A 21,110-nucleotide genomic window follows, 5' to 3' on the forward strand; every position below is an offset into this window, starting at 1 on the left:
TGAGACAGAGGCTAGAGGTGGGCGACTCCTGGCTCTTGGTATTAAAAACGTTGTCATTAAGAATAAACACCCTGTCTGGGTCTGATTGAATGTATGAGGCTTCAAACAGGACTCCCTAATTGTTATTATTGCTCAATGGGGCCACTAGAGCAAGGAAAAATCAAAGCAGTCAGGCGGTGGTTGAATGCAAGGTGCCTGCATAAATGGGAGATCGGCCCAGCGTCTGAGGAGATGGGTGCAAAGGGGGCACCCTATGATGTCACTCGGCCCCCAGTGAGCTTTCTCATGGGAAAAGTAACACTCCTGCTTTGCTCGCCATAAAAGAGGGAAAAGGAGCCATAACAGTAACAAGCGCAACCAGTATGGCCGTTTGATGTGCCCACGTTATCTGTCTCCTTAGCTTTTTTGTATCCCATTCAGAGCATAAATGTGATCATTGAAGTGGGCCGCTCCGTCCTTGCTGAGCACAAAAGTCTCTTGCTAATTGCTGCCACATCAAATAAGCAGGAGCAACTCCGAATGGGAGCCTTCTAACTGCTGAAAAAAATGGACCATTACTTAAAGCTGGTTAGAGAGGGTTTTTTTGTGATTTCCCATCTAAGATTAAGGTTGGTGGCTTTGGGGAGGTGGTGGTGGGGCAGCAGAAGGGAAGGGGGGGGTTATCTCACAGGAAAGACCTCTTCACAGATTAGTTCTGCATCGGCAGCCATTTGCTATTTGATTCGGCAGCGACCAATCCAGTAGCTGCCCCCTCATTGTCTTCTTGCGACGAGCAGGAACAGTGGCCGGCAAGCAGGAAACAAAAGATAGCACCAACAGAACCTAGTGTGTGTTTTCAAAGTGTAACTCTTCTCCTTACCGTCACGGCCCAGTGATATGAGTGTCTTGGGGCCCTGAGCCACACCACACAGAGCGAGAAAAAGCTGTCAATTCATGGGCCCTTTCAAAGGCACATCACTTTTGTACAAACAGGGCCTGAAAGTCACAGTCCATATACTCCTCAAAGCATACTCCCAGTTAAATAGCCATTGACTAGCATTGGATCAAATGTGATTTGTTTGGACCCCCCAACCACCCCCAGCCTTCTTTTTGACCCTTGGCATTCTTGTTTTCCAATTGTGTCGTTTTTGTTGAGCACAGAGGTTCTGTTGAAAAGGGGGGACTCATGGGGGAAGGGGAAAAGGACCCTCTCTTGGGCTAGGAACAGGCTTGTGGACTGTTCTTTGGGTCACTCATTGGATCTTGTCAAGGTCGTGACCTGACAGAGCCCATCAGTGGTCATAGAGAGAATGGTTGCACCTTTATCCATGTTACATGGTTAGAATTGCCATTACTTTGAAAGCAGGAAGGCAAACAATCTGGTGTATACAATCCAGTTCATCGTGGCCTTATGGCGGTGACCCATGCTACAGTGTCACTCACAGGTAAGTAAGTTGTTGTATAGTGGGGAAAGAGTGGACAAGAGGTAGTACCATAAATTACTTAAAGACATTTCCACTCAGCAAGTCTGTGATGACACTTGGGGAAAAAATTAGGCTCTGCAAATAGAGAATGTCTTCAATAACTATGTCTAACCACAAATAACATGTATACTCATGGAGAGACAGAAAACAGTGCCACTGGTTGTTATAGAGATCTGAGGGCGAGCATCCACTATTCAAGCATGGTGATAAACTGCCAGCTTCAGCTGGTTTATCTGGAGGGGTGTGTGGGGAGAGGGAGATCTCATTTTTTCCCCAATGAAATGCCACCCTAAATATAAGTACTGTAAAAATTTGAATGATGCCTTCCCGAGATAAAATTTCGGCCTCCTATTGCAAGAAATATTTAAACTAAAATGTGTTTTTATGGACTAATTAATTGTTCTTAGCTTAATTAGGGGGAACCCTTTACTTAAAACCTATATGGAGTGTAGCATAGTATTGGAAATTTACTAATATCAAAGACCTTTCTTGTTTTTAATGCCTCACATGTGTGGGTAGTGAGGGCTCAGTGTTTACTGTTCAGAATGTTGCCCAAGCTGCCACATTTGAGCTGGAGCTGTTAACCCTCAAATACTCAGTTGTAAGTGTAAAGCATCAACTAAATGTAAAATGTAAATGCTAAAACTGGTCTGGCATTTTTTGGCCAGAAAGGCCAATCAGGTCAATCTTGCTTGCAACCAGCTCACTCAGATAGCCATAATCATAATCATAATCCTACAAATCATGGGCAGTGTGTGACAAGACAGGACCAAAAGCATGCAGGCAGGCCCCCACGTCTAAAAATATGCCATGCAGGGCTCGAAGGCCCTGTCAGAAGGGCACGATGTTTGCCGGTGTGAGGCTGACAGCTCTAAAAATAATAATTATTTTAGTACCGGAGAAGACCGAAGTTATCCTTGCTTGCCATGACCTTGTGCTCAAATGAGTTCAGACCATTTAACCACAAGTACTTGTGATATGATGAGGTTTAATCATGCAAGCCAAGTAAAACTAAACCTGGGAAGCCAGAAGACTTCATTGGCCTTTCTGTGATTATTCGTCCCTGTCACCTGTTTTCCACTACACTTCACGAGGACATGGAGTCCCTTACTCTCTTGAACTCAATAAGACGCAGCGTGTCTCCAGAGTTCCTGATCAGGATTAGAAGTGATAATCTCTTTGTTTAGAGCAGGCTTTGTCATCTGATTTGGGAGTTTCTGAGGACAAAAAGCAAAGAGGGTTGTCAGGATGAGGAGAGTGGCCTTTTGTCACAGTAATGGGAAAATCCGGATTTACCCCTAGCTGTAAAAATGTTTACTCAGTGCTGTAAAGAGTGAATCCCTGTGTTTGTGCCTATTGAGTGTAGAGGACACAGACGTAGTACAGTGGCATACAGTCACCACTGCAGAAGGGTTTAATTGTTTTTTTAGACATAGACATGGCATGTGGGAGAACACTAATTTTGCAGTCATTTTTATCACTCTCCATTTTCCAAGATTACATGATACCTGTCATCATTCTTCAGACCTCCTACAAAGCTTTGTATAAAAGGGTTTATTAGTTATATTTGTTGTTGTGCAAAAGAAAATATAACAAGCAACTGTGCTCCCCTGCAGAACATAAGTATTATATTCACCAAAGAAAGAGGGTCTGACCTCAATTTAAAGACTTTTGGAGGTATTACCTGGGAAAGCAGTGGAGGGTTTGTTGGACAAGACCACCATGCAGCATATTGGCCCCCAGCAGTCTGCTAGAACTATTGGAAAGTGGTAGGGGGCCATATTCTCCTCCAGCTTGGGAGTTAGTGCTCAGCCACCAGGAGGGAGGCCCGACCACAGAGAGGAAAAACTGTCCCAAATCCCCTAACACTAGCCCTCACAGCTGGTTAGAAGTGCTGAGACAGTGACTGAAAAGCAAGCTGAAGCCAGCCTGCACCAACTCCCCCAATCATTCAGTTTCCCTCCCCAAGCCCCATTCAGACAGACAGACAGAGAGAGAGAGAGAGAGAGAGAGAGAGAGAGAGAGAGAGAGAGAGAGAGAGAGAGAGAGAGAGAGAGAGAGAGTGTAAAGAAAGGCTAAATGAGAAATTAAATGAGTTATGGGTTAGCAAATGTATGTTAAGAGCAGCACTGATACAAATACTGGACAACATTCCCATAAACATCTGGAAATGTATTCTATTTTTTGTCCATATTTTGATTCACTGGCCACTGATTTCCCAAAAATGCATAGACACTTAACTTGGTTGGTTGCCACAATGTCACTATAAACTAAGAGCAAAGCTTATATAAGAGGACAAGCTGTCAAAATGTATCATTGTGCTCATCTATCAGACCCCAACAAGCAAAGAATGCCTTGTATTGTTGTACATAAACTGTCAACCAATAGAGATTTTCAAATGATGTTTATTGAGTGGGAGAGAAAAATATTGGAAGACTTTTATGGTTATGGCAAGCGATTTTTCCAGCAAAGAGCATCTTTCTTTCATGGATGACCTGCTGATGATTATGGTAAAATATTCAACATCCAGTGACACAAAAAGGGTTTGACAACAAGGATGGGGTAAAAGTGAAGGGGGTAGCAAAAATGTTTGTGGACACCTGTCTATCTTGTACATATGTAAGCCTTCCACAAGACACAAAAATTGTACAAGGAAAGTCTTTGTATGCTGATATATTGCAATTTTCCTGGAACTAAGAGCTCCAGTCTTGTTCCACCATGACAATTTTATTTATTTTATTTTTTTATTATTATACCTTTATTTAACCAGGGATAAAATCACATTGAGATAAATATCTCATTTACAAGTGAGCCCTGGCCAAGGTAGCAGCACACAATAGACAACATAAAACAAATTAAGTACATAGAACAATAATCACAACACACACATTTCCAACAACAATAAAACAAGATTAAAACAAAATTAAGAACAAGTGCAGACAGTTTGGAATCTTCGGTTGAGATACAGTGCAGCTTAAACTCATTCACTGAGATAAGTACACTCAATTTCAATGATCTTTGAATCTCATTCCAAGCAGTTGATGCACTATAAGTAAAAGCAGTTTCTCCAAACTCTGTCTTCATTAAGGGAACATTTAAAAGAATATATCTACTTGAACGCAGATTATGCCCTTGACTACTGACAGTTAGTAGACTATTTATGTAAAGAGGAAGCTGGCCAACTATGGCTTTGTACACTAATATAAGCCAATGCTTGTATCTTCTTAAGTGAAGCGAAGGCCAACCTATCATTTCATACAGTGCACAGTGATGAGTATAATGATTGGTACGAGTTATAAATCTTAAAGCAGAATGATAAATAGAGTCCAATGATTGTAAAAGAGCCTTAGTGGTGTTTCTGTAAAAAAACATCTCCATAATCTAAGACAGTTAAGAAGGTAGCTTCCACCAACTTTCTCTTTGCTGACTGTGAAAAACAAGTACTATTTCGAAAGTAAAACCCCAGTTGTAACCTTAGCTTAGGCAACAAATGTTTAACATGTAGCTTAAATGATAAGTCCTCTTCCAACACAAAACCTAGATATTTATAGGAGGAAACTAGCTCTATAGAATTACCCTGTAGAGTGTAAAACAATACCCCTGTTTGCACAAAGCAGAGCTCCATGAAGACCTGCTTTGCCAAGTTTGGTGTGGAGGAACCCAAGTGTCCTGCACAGAACCCAGACCTCAACCCCACTCAACACCTTAGGGATGAACAGGAACACTGACTGTACCCTAGGTCTTTTTGTTTGACATCAGTGCCTGACCTTAATAATGCTCTTGTCGCTGAATGGACAAAACCCCACAGCCACATTCCAAAATGTAGTGGCCTTTTCAGAAGAGTGGAGGCTAATATAACTACAAAGGGGTATTAAATGCAGAAGATGGTCACCGTGATCTTTTTATTGCAATAAAATAGTCAATTTCCACAAAGAAAAATAAAGTGTCTGTAATATACAATATAATACAGAGGATCATCTCTGTTCTAAAATATATTGCAAGCATTAAAAGAAAAAGAGCTGTGAATAATGGTGTGAAGAATATCTGTGCATAATGGTGACCTTGTTTCTCACATAAAGGCTATGAAAAACATATAAATAAATAAAATAAATAAATATACAGTATATATAAATTTACCTGCTGTATCGAGCATAGGTATGCGTATGTGACTGTATGTTGTAAGGGTGTAAATTGTCCAATATGAACATTATTGACCAATATGAATGTTATTCTAAAAAAAACTTTTGCATTAGGTTCTTGAATTAATAGTATTAATGTTGCATTTCTGTACAAAAGTCTATAAACTGCAGAGAGATGCTACTGGAGTCGACATAAACTTACAGTGCACAAGAGAAGGGAGGAGAATGGATAAGGATTCTCAAAAGGCATGCTAAGGGTTAAAGGTTCCCCTTGGAGGACATCTAAGCTGAAGGATTTCTCAGTGTCGATAATTTGTCTAGAATAACTGCTGTGAACGGCTTGCCTTTTAAAAAATGGGTGGTGGGGTGGGGGGTCGGACTGGGGCTTGAAAAAGAAAACCCTTGGGCCAAACCCACATTGCTGTAGGTCTATGGCGAAGTAGCACTCGAGTATGCTCAAAGGGCTCTTGCTGTCAGAATGGAATTTGGAGTGACCACAAAACAGTTGTCCAGCTCATGAATGTCTCTCCTGCTTGGGATAGATGGAGATATGTTCATAGGTTTCATCTATCTTTATTAAATTTCCAAAGATTCCAGGAAGGTCCATTTTGTACACATTTGTGAGTCACGACTGTCCACAGAGTCTCAGATTTATTCATATGACAAAATAAATCACCAAAGATATTCACATAAATATAATACATTTTTTAATTAATTTCCAAAAAGATTCTAAAGTTACACAATCTCTACATAAACGTAAATAGGCGTACAGATTTTGCATCACACACAACAGTTAAAAAGCATTCATACAAACAAGATGAAGTGCACTTGATCAACCTGTTTAATAGATAAATCATACCTCCATGGTGCGTTTTTGTAGTGGAGCTTTACATACAATCCTGTGGTCCAGTCCACATCTTTTTCAGGCAGTTTGATAAAATCATGCATGCACATTCATATAATAACCTACAAAAATAATAAGCTACACTCTTTCCTATTGATGGTGAGTTCTTTCCATCACTATCCTAATAATTAACTAGGTCATACTGAGAACTTAGACTGCAGTTCATGCTGACATCTAGTGGTTCATGAAGTCACCAGTTGCTGGTGCATCAAAAGTTCTGAAATTAAGAATTAAGATAAGTACAAAGTTTTGCGATATATAAATTAATACATTGAAAAAACAACAACACAGAAATAAGTTAAATATTCATAAGAATTAATGAATAATATTCAGCAGAGAGCAACTTTCTTCCATGGATGACATCTCATTTAATGTGTTTGACTAATGAATTATACCAGAGTATAAATTGTAGTATTGTATTTATACCATAGTGATGACTCTGGCTGATCAGAAGGTGTTGATTAATTACCCAAATCAGTAGGAGGTAAATTTCTATCAATGTATTTTTTCTAGTTAACATCTATAAAAAGGAGCTGTATTGTCAGAGCTGTATAAAATTTAATTCAAATGAATTTTATTTGTAAAACGCTTCTAAAAATGGGAATCTTCGTAAAACTGCTTACAGAAATATACTGTATAAATCCAGATATATGTTTTAAATATATTACATTTATAAAATTCTGTAAATTATCCACCACAGGAAAGTCTTCAAGACACAGGAGTTTGTGCCTCCCGGTTTCTCTGTAACATGACAAGCAGTGTTTTCCTGTCTTATTAGCTTCAGGTCGGACAGGAAAAAGAGGCTTGTCAAGGGAGGGAAGGACTGTTTATATCTGCTATAATGTAATTGATAACAGGAACTAACTTGCCTCAGAGATGTTCCATAACATGGAATGTAACTATAAACAGAACAATTTCATTTATTCATCATTAGCAACTGGTTTATCCTTGTCAGGTTCGTGGTGGATCTAGAGCCAGTTGTGGGAACACTGGGCATGAGGTAGGAATATACCCTGTACATCAATCAGTAATGTGTTCTTCATTAATTCATATGTTATTGTCATTGCCAAATTACTGTAGATATAAGGTACAGTTTCTGTGATGTTCTCATGCTGTTATTGGATAATAATACATTTCAGAATGGTAACTTCCAGTCAAGTAAAGTCAAAATGTCTCTGCTTAAACATGATGTTAAATATTTCACAGTAGTATCACCAGACAGTCGTACATTTAAAACAATATACAAGTGACAAGCATCAGACGTCTTAAGAACTTGAAATTAATCCAAATTTAGTGTTAAATCATAATAAATGCCTCAAGATTTAAATAATAATAATCCTATAAAAAAAAAAATAATAAAAAATTAGGACATTGTGCTCACATTAAAATCGGTGCACATGAGCTTCCTCAACTCTATTTGGTCTTTAGGTCAATACGCCCATGTTGTAATTGCAATGACTTTTGAACTTGGCAACCTTGTAGCAGCCATGTGCCAGTGTTAGCTCAGCTGCTCAAAACGTGCAGGACGGGTCCCTAACGTGACAATGCTGAACATGCACAGTGTCACCACATGTTGTATTAAAAATCTGTATAATCATTTGAAGACTTGCAAAGCTGGACTTTGTAAACAGCAAACTGAGGGGGTGGTGGTGGGTGTTGAGCAGATAAGGATCTGTTGGATGTGATGGATAATATGTTAATATTAGTCTGCAGCTCAGATTGGTGCTAGTGTGTCTATGGTTAAACCATTGAGGTCAAAAGATGTAGCATGGAAGTAAATGAGAGCTTTTCTTGTGTTTTACATGTTTTTAAAGAGGAGTATATTAGATTTTAAATGATTAACATTTAAAAAATAAATCTTGCAGCAACATTCGTGCTTGCACGTGTGGGAAATGTAATGAGAAATTATACTTAAAATGAAAATATAGCTGCGGTAAAACCAAGTTTACATATAATATTTCTCTAATATTAAAAATGTAAAAAAGAAATGTTTTTAGCTAATGAAATTAACCAGGTCACAATATTATGAATTTATTTTTCAACATTGATTTGTGTTCTACACTGATCAATTTAATTGTATCAAGTGTAATGTAAAGAAAGTCCAAATAGGTAATAGGCAAATAAAATGCATTATAGCCGAATCGTGTAGTGCGACATATTGGCTGAAGGAGAAAAGAAGAGACCTTTGAGATTTGAAGGTATAAACAAATACAAGGAGTAAAAAAGTAGTAATTTTTGTTCCTCAGTAAAAATTTGTCAGTGTCAGTTGTACTCAAGTAAAGTATAAATATGCCAAAATAACAAAGTACTAAAGTGATATTTCTCAAGTAATTTGAGAAAGCCAATTTCTGGCTACTATTATATAAAGTTTTATCATTTTAGAAACTGAAAATGACAAAGACACACCTGAAAAACTATTAAAAGTCTATTAAAGATATGTAACTCCTTTAACATATTAAATCATTTAACCACAATGTCTTCGCTATTTAGGTAACCTTCTATACCAGTGCATTGCAATGGCTGATAAAATTCTTGGAAACAGTCAGTATGGAAATATTGATGTTCTGTTCAATGACATTGGCATTGACTTTGTGTTTCAGGTGCACCTGTGAAGCTGAGGCCATCCTGGTGATGTCAGAGACCTGGCTTTTCTCCTGCACACACAGCTGTACAAATGGGACTTGCACCTGTGCAAAGTGAACACTGATTTACAGACCAAAACACATAACGTTCAACATCCCGAGTGTTTGCCCCAAAGAAGCATGTGATGTTACTCAAAGTGCATCTAACCTGTTACGTCAGTATTTTTTATACACTCACTTGTATACTGAATAATCTGAGTATATAAGAATATATAAAGAACTACATGCTGTGTTTATTTGCATGTTTATTTACGGACTTTGCGCACTCACATCCTCTGCACTGAATGCATTCATTGTTTTTCATTTATTATTGTTTTTCTTTTTATTTACTGTATTGGCATTTATGTACTGTGGTTTCATATTTTCCTTTCCATTAGTGATCGCTTTCAATATTGTGTTTGCACTGGAAGTTATTCAGTTATTCAGTTATTCAGTCACCACGTAGGCATCTCTAGCACAAAAAAAGGTTTATTTTTCTCTTGTCTCTTGAAATTCTTTGGACATTTCATCAAGAAACCTACCATATAGGTGCACTTTGTATATACACATTTAGGGACATCCCCTGTATACTGTATACCCCTGTATGTATTTTTGTTGCATGTTTGGTGAAGGCAGACATGCTTGTTTGAGTATTTTAGAAAGGAAATCTGAAATTTTCTGGTATTTCTGGTATGAAATTTCACACACAGCATTTAGTTTCAATAGAATGGTAAAATAAAATAAACTGAGCAGCAGTTCTGAGAGTGGAAATGGTTAAAGAGAGAGGTCAGACAAGAATGGGCAGACTGAATTACAATAACTCTTTACAACTGTGGTGAGCAGAAAAGTATCTCAGACCACACCAGATGTTGAATCTTAATGCTACAACAGCAGAAACCCCCATCAAGTTCTCCTGCCTACAGTGAGCACAGGTTCACCTAAACAACCAGAGCAGGCCATGTTTATCCAGTTCTTTGAGATTTTATGCATTGTCTATTCACTATGCACATAATTGCATTTATGTTCAGATGTGCAGATGTTCCTATTAAAGTGGATGGTAAGAGTATTACTCTGAATGTATTATTCATACCTTACCAGGAATAATTCACTTAAATTATTGATGTTCCAACTAGTGACATAAGTTTTATAAATGTCAATGTACAGACAGGTCATTGGAGCTTAAAGAGAAGTTTGTACCTTAAGGCCGTTGTCACGAGCCATTACATTAAGGTCACAGTAGAGGATGGCCACTATAAACCTTAACCTTTCCATGATTTCAGAGAAACTCTGTAGTCCTTGTTTTAAGGCTAATCTCAGAAGTGACTAAGAGTGTGCTCCCTGCTGAGACTCATCTCTCTGGTCATCATCCATACAGAACAAGACCCCTGCCATCGATGACGCCTGCGAAACTCCTACTGAGAGAAACATGTATGGCTTCCCTCAGGAACAAACCAATTCAGTCCACCAACACCTATAAGTGGGTCATGACAAAACATATACATTCCTCTGGCTTTAGGAAAGATGGGCTGAGTAATACCCTGATCACCCCTGCTGTGCATATCACCAAAGTTTCCTATTTATTCTGTACAACACTTTTTCTTTTATTTACTTAGAAACAAACTCATAGGCTTTTGTGTCCTCACACTCTCAGGGCCAGTATGGTGATTCTACAATTAATGTAACATTTGTGTCGCATATATAACATTACATTTACGAATATATACCTATATATAAAACGTACTTTGTAAAAGAGGTTAAATTGTCCTTCAGTATTCTAACAGCATTTAAGAAGTGTTTTGCTTCACAGCTCACTTTAACTTGAAAAGCAGACAAAGACATAGTAATTTCATTTAGTAGATTCATTCATTTAGTAGATTCATTCATCTTCAGTAGCCACTTTATTTTGGTCTGGGTTACAGTTGATCCTTACCTTCTTATTTTTGAGGTAATTTTGCTGTAACTCTGTGTAAAACAAAAGCTAAATGTTAGCATAGTGGGAGAAGTGGGGGGAAGGGACAATTGCTAGTAACAGCAGCAAGGCTGACTAACCCAAATAAAACTCTATTTACCAGTGGGGCGACGCTTAAAAACAATTAGATTCTTGTAAAAACTTTCTTATTTTGAATTTCTTATTTCTTATTCTTGTAATGTAATGTAATGTTATTCTTATTCTTCTTGTAATTTAATTACTTATTTAATTCCGTAGTTATCAACTTCAAGGAAACCATGACAAGTTAAGCTAGAATTTGTGTCTATAAGTGTTATGAATGAAGCACCTGCCTTGTCTCCTGACCGCCACCAGAGGGAACCTTCACCCGAGTTCTAACGACTCCCGAACTACATCTCCCACAAGCCACCGCTCCTGTCATTACCACTACCAGCTGATCCCAATCACAGGCGTTCTATAAAACAGGATCTTGAACTTCCCTTCTCTGCGAAGTCTCGATTTGCCTCTGCTATCGGTCTGAGCGTTTGTCTGTCAGTGAATTCATGGTTTTGACTCTGTTTTGGTTTTTGCTCCCCTTTGTTATTGTCTGCCGCCTGCCCCGACCTTCTGCCTGTATTACCGTTTCTGATTTCTGCCTCACCTTTGATATTGTGACTGCCGATTCTGACCTACGCCTGTCTGTACCTCGAGCTTGTATTAAAAGCGTGCACATGGATCCTCAGTCTCATGACCTGTCATTACAGAAGACTTCGCCGCCACATGATCCAGCCGCTGCCTCACAGCTCGTCTCTCAAGTTCAGCCAGTCAGTGACCACTCCCGACAGCTGGCTCACCTCGCGTCGCTCACGGGAGAACTTGTCACAGCCCTGCAGCACCTGCAAAGTATCCCCACAACCGCCAGCATGATCCCCGCGGCCACTAATCCACGGCTCGCCTTCCCGGAAAAATTCGACGGTGACCCGGCGAGAAGCAGGGGTTTCCTTATGCAGTGTTCGCTGTTTGTGACACAACAACCGGCTATTTATCCTACCGACGCCAGCCGTATAGCCCTGGTTTGCACCCTGCTTACCGGAAGGGCTCTGGAGTGGGCCACCGCCGTATGGAGAGAGGATGGATCAGCGTTCTCTTCCTTCAGCCACTTCCTCGCCCAGTTCCGCAGCGTATTTGATCACATCGCTGGAGGAGAGAGCGCAGAGGAGCGTCTCCTGAATATTTCCCAGGGGAGTCACAGCGCAGCGGAGTATGCTTTAACGTTCCGCACACTCTCCGCTCAGACAAATTGGGGGGAGAGACCTCTCAAGCTCCTTTTCCGGAAGGGTCTGAGCCATGAACTGCAAGCCGAGCTCGTTTGTCGTGATGAAGGGAGAGGTTTAGCTGACTTTATGGATCTGTCCATTCGTCTCGACAATCTGATCCGAGCACGGCGATCGTCCACCCACTCTCCGTCCTCTGAAGGCGCTCCGCCCCCACGTCGTGCCTCCGCTCATCTCACTCCCGCGGAGAAAGCACGTCGCATGCATAACCGGCTCTGTTTATACTGCGGCGCGCCCGGGCATCGTCTGCCCTCCTGTCCCGTCAGACCACAGAACGAGAGCAAGTTAGTGAGTGTGACTAGTTTCGTCTCGCATACGCAGACAGACGCCCGATTCGCCGTGCGCCTGAACGTACTCGGCGGAAGTATTGGATTAGAGGCACTCATTGATTCCGGTGCTGCTGGAAACTTCATTTCAGAGGAGTGTGTCAAAGCCAATGCCATCCCCGTGACAGAGTGTGAGGTCCCCGCAGCCGTCGAAGCGATAGACGGTCGACCCGTCGGGGAAGGACGGATAAGATTCGTTACCGAAGAGATCGAGCTACTGGTGGGTTCCCATCACCGCGAAACGATCCGGTTCTACGTCATTACCTCTCCCCGTCATCCTCTGATCCTGGGGTTGCCATGGCTAAAGCTCCACAATCCGATCATCTCCTGGAGAGAACCACGGATTATATCATGGGATCCAGTTTGCGCTCCTCATAACCAGCCCTCCAAAGCCCTGCTTCCACTATACTCCGCAAACACCGCGCTGGCCACTCCCGTCAACCCCGACCTCCCGGCCGAATATCATGACCTCATAGAGGCTTTTAGCAAGGTCAAGGCTACCAAGCTTCCTCCTCACCGTCCCGGTGACTGCAGCATCGAGCTGCTTCCCAATGCCACACCCCCGAGAGGCAGAATCTTCCCGCTCTCTCAGCCAGAGACCGAGGCCATGAATACTTATATCGAGGAGGAACTGGAAAAAGGGTTCATCCGGCACTCCGTGTCACCAGCATCATCCGGCTTCTTCTTCGTAAAGAAGAGGGATGGGGGCCTCCGTCCGTGCATAGACTATCGAGCTCTGAATGACGTGACCGTCAAATTCCGCTACCCGCTCCCCCTGGTCCCCTCAGCCCTGGAACAGCTGCGCCGGGCCAGGTTTTTCACTAAACTGGATTTACGCAGTGCTTATAACTTGATCCGCATCAGAGAGGGGGACGAATGGAAGACCGCCTTCTCCACCCAGTCCGGCCATTACGAATACTTGGTCATGCCGTTCGGCCTATCTAACAGTCCATCCGTGTTCCAATCCTTTATCAATGACGTGTTCCGAGACATGCTGGATCGATGGGTAATCATTTACATTGACGACATACTAGTATACTCTGAAACCATGGAGGCTCACGTCCAGCATGTACGTGCAGTGCTGAAAAGACTGATTCAACATCAGCTCTATGCTAAAGCAGAGAAATGCGAGTTCCACCAAACCTCTACGTCTTTTCTGGGTTACATCATCTCCGCTGGAGGGGTCGCCATGGACGAGTCCAAGGTGGAGGCAGTGTTAAAATGGCCCCGGCCCCAGACTGTCAAGGAATTACAACGCTTTCTCGGCTTCGCTAATTTCTATCGCCGCTTCATTCGTGGATTCAGCACCGTCGCGGCGCCACTCACGTCTATGACAAAAAAAACCTCATCCCGTCTGTCATGGTCACCTGAAGCAACTCGAGCGTTTCACCTGCTGAAGGAGCGCTTCACAACCGCTCCCATCCTGCATCACCCTGATCCGGTTCGGCCATTCGTAGTAGAGGTAGACGCATCCAGCACAGGCATCGGAGCGGTGCTCTCTCAACGACAAGGTCCGGCTAACAAGTTGTTCCCATGTGCTTACTACTCTAAGAAACTATCTACCGCGGAACACAATTATGACGTGGGGGACCGTGAGTTACTGGCCATGAAAGCGGCCTTCGAGGAGTGGAGACACTGGCTAGAGGGCGCCCAACAGCCGTTCACGGTTATTACGGACCATAAGAACCTCGAATACCTACGCGCGGCCAAGCAGATGAATCCCCGTCAGGCCCGATGGGCCATGTTCTTCACACGGTTCAATTTCACAGTAACCTACAGACCCGGTTCGAGAAATATCAAAGCCGACGCACTTTCCCGCCTGAGTAATGAACCTGACCAACCCTCTCGGACAGAGACCATTATTCCCGAGACTCGAATTATCGCTCCAATCCAATGGGACATCATGACCCAGATCTCCCAGGCCAACGCGCTATCTCCACCTCCCAACGATTGTCCCGCTACCAAAACCTACGTACCCGAGACCTTACGCTCCGCCCTGTTACATCTGTTACACACTACACCCAGCTCCGGTCATCCCGGCGTATCAGCCACGCTCCATCTGGTACGAAACACTTTCTGGTGGCCCTCTCTGTTCCAGGACACCCAGGAGTTTGTAAGGAGGTGTGCCGTGTGCAACACGTCCAAGTCATCACATCAGCTCCCGGCAGGCTTACTGCAACCTCTACCCATCCCTCAACGGCCCTGGTCTCATATCGCCATCGATTTTATTACCGACCTGCCCAAGTCCGATAACTGTACCGTCATCCTCACAGTCGTAGACCGGTTCTCCAAAGCATGCCGCCTGATTGCGCTACCCAAGCTACCCACGGCTTTCGAGACAGCTGAAACCTTGTGCAGTAATGTGTTCCGGTTCTACGGCATTCCCGAGGACATCGTCTCGGACAGGGGCCCACAATTCACTTCCCGAGTGTGGGCAGCTTTCTTCAAAAGACTGAATATGAACGTCAGCCTAACCTCGGGATACCATCCACAATCCAATGGGCTAACCGAACGTCTCAACCAGGAGCTCACTCGCTTTCTTCGTTCCTACTGTCACGATCACCAGACTGACTGGAGCAAATATCTAATGTGGGCAGAATACGCACAGAACTCGCTCATCAAGCCAGCCACCGGTCTCACGCCCTTTCAATGTGTCCTCGGATACCAGCCTCCCCTGTTCCCCTGGTCCGGTGAACCCTCTGATCTACCTGCCGTAGATGATTGGTTCCGTAAGAGCGAGGAAACCTGGAGCGTGGCACACCGCCAGTTACAGAGAGCCATCCGCCGCCAGAAGCGCCAAGCCGACAGACGGCGTAGACCACATCCTGACTATCAGCCAGGGCAATGGGTATGGCTCTCCACCCGCGACATACGACTCCGTCTCCCCTGCAGGAAACTCAGCCCCAGGTTCGTGGGTCCTTTTAAGGTGCTTAGACAGGTGAATCCTGTTTCCTACCGCCTGGCACTTCCACCAGGCTACCGCATTTCTCCCACGTTTCATGTTTCACTCCTTAAGCCTGCCGACGGTCCGAGAGGGGGGCGAGAGGAAACTGCCGAACCACCAGCGCCACCGCCCTTGCTGATCGGGGACGAGGTAGCGTACCAGGTTCGCAGCCTCCTTGACTCCAGACGCCGGGGCGGCCAGCTCGAGTACCTGGTCGATTGGGAGGGATACGGACCAGAGGAACGGTCATGGGTGAGAGCACGGGACATCCTAGACCCCTCACTTACTGCTGAGTTTCACCAGTCCCATCCAGACAAGCCAGCCCCTCGACCTCGCGGGCGGCCCCGACGGCGCGCTCTTCCTCGCTTCGGGAGCCGCTCGCAGGGGGGGGGCTCTGTTATGAATGAAGCACCTGCCTTGTCTCCTGACCGCCACCAGAGGGAACCTTCACCCGAGTTCTAACGACTCCCGAACTACATCTCCCACAAGCCACCGCTCCTGTCATTACCACTACCAGCTGATCCCAATCACAGGCGTTCTATAAAACAGGATCTTGAACTTCCCTTCTCTGCGAAGTCTCGATTTGCCTCTGCTATCGGTCTGAGCGTTTGTCTGTCAGTGAATTCATGGTTTTGACTCTGTTTTGGTTTTTGCTCCCCTTTGTTATTGTCTGCCGCCTGCCCCGACCTTCTGCCTGTATTACCGTTTCTGATTTCTGCCTCACCTTTGATATTGTGACTGCCGATTCTGACCTACGCCTGTCTGTACCTCGAGCTTGTATTAAAAGCGTGCACATGGATCCTCAGTCTCATGACCTGTCATTACAATAAGACTAGTTAGCTAGCTAAACAGGCAAAATAAATAAAAATATCAAAAACCAAAAAATAAATAACTATTAATTAACTTGGATATTTCATTCATTCATTCATTTTCTACCGCTTATCTGAGCGATCTCGGGTCACGGGGAGCCTGTGCCTATCTCAGGCGTCATCGGGCATCAAGGCAGGATACACCCTGGACGGAGTGCCAACCCATCGCAGGGCACACACACACTCTCATTCACTCACGCAATCAAACAGTACGGACAATTTTTTCCAGGGATGCCAAACAACCTACCATGCATGTCTTTGGACCAGGGGAGGAAACCGGAGTACCCGGAGGAAACCCCCGAGGCACGGGGAGAACATGCAAACTCCACACACACAAGGCGGAGGTGGGAATCGAACCCCCAACCCTGGAGGTGTGAGGCAAACGCAATAACCACTAAGCCACCGTGCCCCCCAACTTGGATATTTGATTTCATTCATTCATTCATTCATCTTCTACCGCTTATCCGAACTACCTCGGGTCACGGGGAGCCTGTGCCTATCTCAGGCGTCATCGGGCATCAAGGCAGGATACACCCTGGACGGAGTGCCAACCCATCGCAGGGCACACACACACTCTCATTCACTCACACAATCACACACTAGGGACAATTTTTCCAGAGATGCCAATCAACCTACCATGCATATCTTTGGACCGGGGGAGGAAACCGGAGTACCCGGAGGAAACCCCCGAGGCACGGGGAGAACATGCAAACTCCACACACACAAGGCGGAGGTGGGAATCGAACCCCCAACCCTGGAGGTGTGAGGTGAACGCAATAACCACTAAGCCACCGTGCCCCCCAACTTGGATATTTGATTTCAGATTTAAGTAATTGTATTAATATATTAATGAAACCAAGGTTGGGGTTTTCTTTAAAGGTTGCATTGCTAAAACACACACTGGACAGGAGGTACAGCCTAAATATACACAATGAAATACAGAAAATGTTTGTTGCATACACTGGCCACTTTATTAGTGCAAAGTGCTCATTGATGCATTTCTCCAGTTAAGCAATAAGAGCAAATGTGACATCAGTGCCATCCAAAAAGTCATGCAAAGGTAAAGACTCAGGTAAGTTAAGAGTTCCACTTAGATTTTTTGAACTTTAACAGAATGTGAGAAATTGTGACTATAAATTGTGAATATAAATACACTGTGACTGTAAATTTGACTGTGGCATGGATACTGTTGTCTGACAGGCTGGTTTGGGTACAACAGTGTCTTAAGTTTACACAAATTAGTGTGGAAAATGAAAAACAACCAATGAGTTCTGTAAGTGGAAATAGCTTGTCGATGAGAGAGGTTGGACATTTTGAGTCGAGCTCAACTGAAGGATGCTGTTACTCACATAAACAGTCTGTACCAACGTTTCGTGAAATAAATGGGACACTGCTTACTGAACGTAGACTGGGAAAAGTTTTTCTATCTTTTCCTATCTGCCAAGTGGTGAAATGACCGACAACAAAAAAACAAGAAAATTTAAGACATATAGAAAGAAATAGAGAGAGAGAGAGAGAGAGAGAGAGAGAGAGAGAGAGAGAGAGAGAGAGAGAGAGAGAGAGAGAGAAAGCTAAGCTGACCTTCCATACCTCATGAGTCAACCCCATGCACGTTTGTTGCCTTGTGTACCAAAGACCCCAAGAGGACACATACACTGTAGGAGGTTGTAGACATGCACTGCTGAGAGTTACTGACCTTGTCACTGTCATCAACCTAACTCCTAAAAAACAATTGACACTGCATGGAGCCTTGTTTAAGCCCTTGGCGATAACAACTTAGCTCACTAGACATTCAAGTCATTCAATTATGTAAGAGTGTTCTATTTAATCCACTGCAGATTATACACCATGGGAGAACAGGACATGAGACACAACAGAGCTCAGTGACATTACTGTAGACAAACAAGAAGTGAGAATCCTTAGGGCCAAAATAGCACATAAACAAAGACTTACATGAATCACAGCAGCCTCATTGTATAACATCACAGAGGCCAAAGTCGTGTACTTATACCTTATTACTGAATCTAGCGTCAATTCACTTTTAAGGAAATGATCCAGAGGTTAAGTATTTTTCTTAACTATCATAACAAGGAAAGTGTTTTATTTCTCTTAGATTTTATTCATCTTATTTCATCATGGTGCGATGTTATAACAGATATAAACAATTATTCACTTACCCACAACCCACAAAGCACAAAGTACAAACAAACAAGTCTGAAATACTTTTCCATGATCAAAAGGATCAGCTTTACCTTTGACTATAATGACATGCTGACATCGAAGAGTCCTTCCAATGCATGATTTTATTTGTCACATAAACATTTATATACAGTACAAAACTTGCAGTGAAATTAAAACCCGGCCTACTCCTCCACAGACTGCATATGAATAGCTAAATTAAAAATAAGGAATAAATAAGAAATAGAATATTATGTATAGCGACGCAGCTGTGTAGCTACAGTAACAGTACAAAGTACAGTGTATTGATGGAGTTGTCAAAGAAGTCTTTATGGAGTCCTAAGGGATCTGTATGGTGGACATGTCCATGTTTAGGATTAGATTAAATCCTTTTCAAGCAAACTGTGAATCACCTGGCTAAGAAAAAAGGACCTTTTAGTCTAACGAGGACATATGAGGTAATACAGAGACAAGCTGCAATGCAGTCACTCATTTTCAAATCAGTATTGGTTTGTGACCTTTGGCCCCTACAGGAAATCAGAGCTTTCTGGGCAGTGTAGACATTTTTATTGTGTATAACCTGACATCTTGTGGTTAAAGATAATCACTACATGCAAGTACTAGTCAGTTAAATTAATATACCCGATTATGTCAATCGAGTCAATTAAAAGCGATGGACCAATTATATAATTACAGTTACATTCATTAACAGATCAATTTGCTCATTGACAGGGTAAAATTTGCTCTTAAATTAATTAAAGGGTTGAGATATGTTTAGCAAATACACAAAATCATCTTTTCAGTCTATACTATGGGCAAGAAGCTTATATTTCTAGTAACTGCACCAGTCAATATCAAAATATTTGCTGTGAACAAAGAATAAACCCAATGTAATGGTTTACTTTTCTTCTTCTCGTGATTGTCAGAAAATTTGTTGAACTTGTGACTTGTGGATTATTTCAGATATTTCACAGGTGTGAGTTTGTCCAGGTATCAGGCTTGATGCGATATTTTTCAAAACGTATAATGGATGGCTTAAGGGACAAGATGTTTCCACACGTATTAATGCATAAATAAAGCAATTTATGACGTATAATAATGATATCTCAAGAACGTTATAGTGGGATTAGTTAGGGAAAATGTAAATTAGTGGGACACCAATGGCTTAGTGGACTTATTGTCTTGCTCATTTGTTTGAAGTCATGGCAAAGAACTTTAGATTTATTTAGATTATTAATGATAAGCAGCCTAAGGCTAAGGGCTATACTTGCTTTTTTTCAGTGCCATCATGACTAAACCCTTAGCATGCATAGACCTCCCTCAATCCCAATCTCAGACTCATATGCTTTGGTTTAAGAGACTGCTGCTGAGCTGTGGGGTGTCTGCGCTGAGGAGAGACAGGAGGAAGGAGGAAACGGCTTTCTTCTAGCTCACACACACACACACACACACTCACACACACATGGAGACTGTTTCTAGTGGCCCACAAGGATAATGGACCTGTGGACACGATGCAGAGCCTTTTCCCATTTGAATATGTGTGGTTCCAATTACACCAGGGAAAGATGAAACAATACATGTGAGCAACCCACCACTGATCACTGCTCTCTTTCTTTCTAGTTGGAATTGATTTGTTGTGTGAGAAGCACTAGCAGACACAATGCTCGAGAGAAGGGAACGAAGAAAGTTGTTTGTTGTTTTGTTTATAAGGCATTTGTGAATTGTGCATGTTCTAACCAGGTACAAATAGGAAGCACACGTTTAGATTGGGTCTTTATAAGGTTTTTTTTTTTCCCACATCTTACCAGAAAGGTAGACAGGGCATCGAGTGTCCAACAAAAAAAGACACGTACAAGAGGTTTGTACCTCTTGTGGCACAAACGAGCAGTCAGGTATAAATACTACACTGTTCTTTCTGCCCTAGAAAGTGCCTGATTGGAGTCTCAGTGATTTTTAGTTAGGCTAACTGGTGAAAGTGGTAGCTCAGTGGATAAGGATGTGAGTTCAGATCCCAATTCCACCAAGCTACCACTCCTGAGCAAGGCCCTTAACCCACAATTGCTCAGCTGTATAAATGAGATACATGTAAATCACTCTGAATAAGGGTGTCTGCCAAATGCTGTAAATGTAATAATTTATTTATTTAGTAACAGATTTAATAAATTCCTAAAGCATCATGACCAGGTAAAAGCAATGACACCAAATGTTCCTGTGTATATATTTTGAGTGATGTAGCTGGGTTTGAGGAACTATAAAAGCTTTTTGACTTGAACAGAATTCACAGACCAATCTGACAACAGCTTGTTTTTCCAAAGCATAGTTAATTAAAAATAAATAAATAAATACTACCATCTAGTTTAGGCCACCATAGCTTTATCCATTTTAGCATAATGGATACACAATAA

This window comes from Tachysurus vachellii, chromosome 1, assembly GCF_030014155.1.
Source record: "Tachysurus vachellii isolate PV-2020 chromosome 1, HZAU_Pvac_v1, whole genome shotgun sequence".
NCBI classification, from domain to species: Eukaryota; Metazoa; Chordata; class Actinopteri; order Siluriformes; family Bagridae; genus Tachysurus; species Tachysurus vachellii.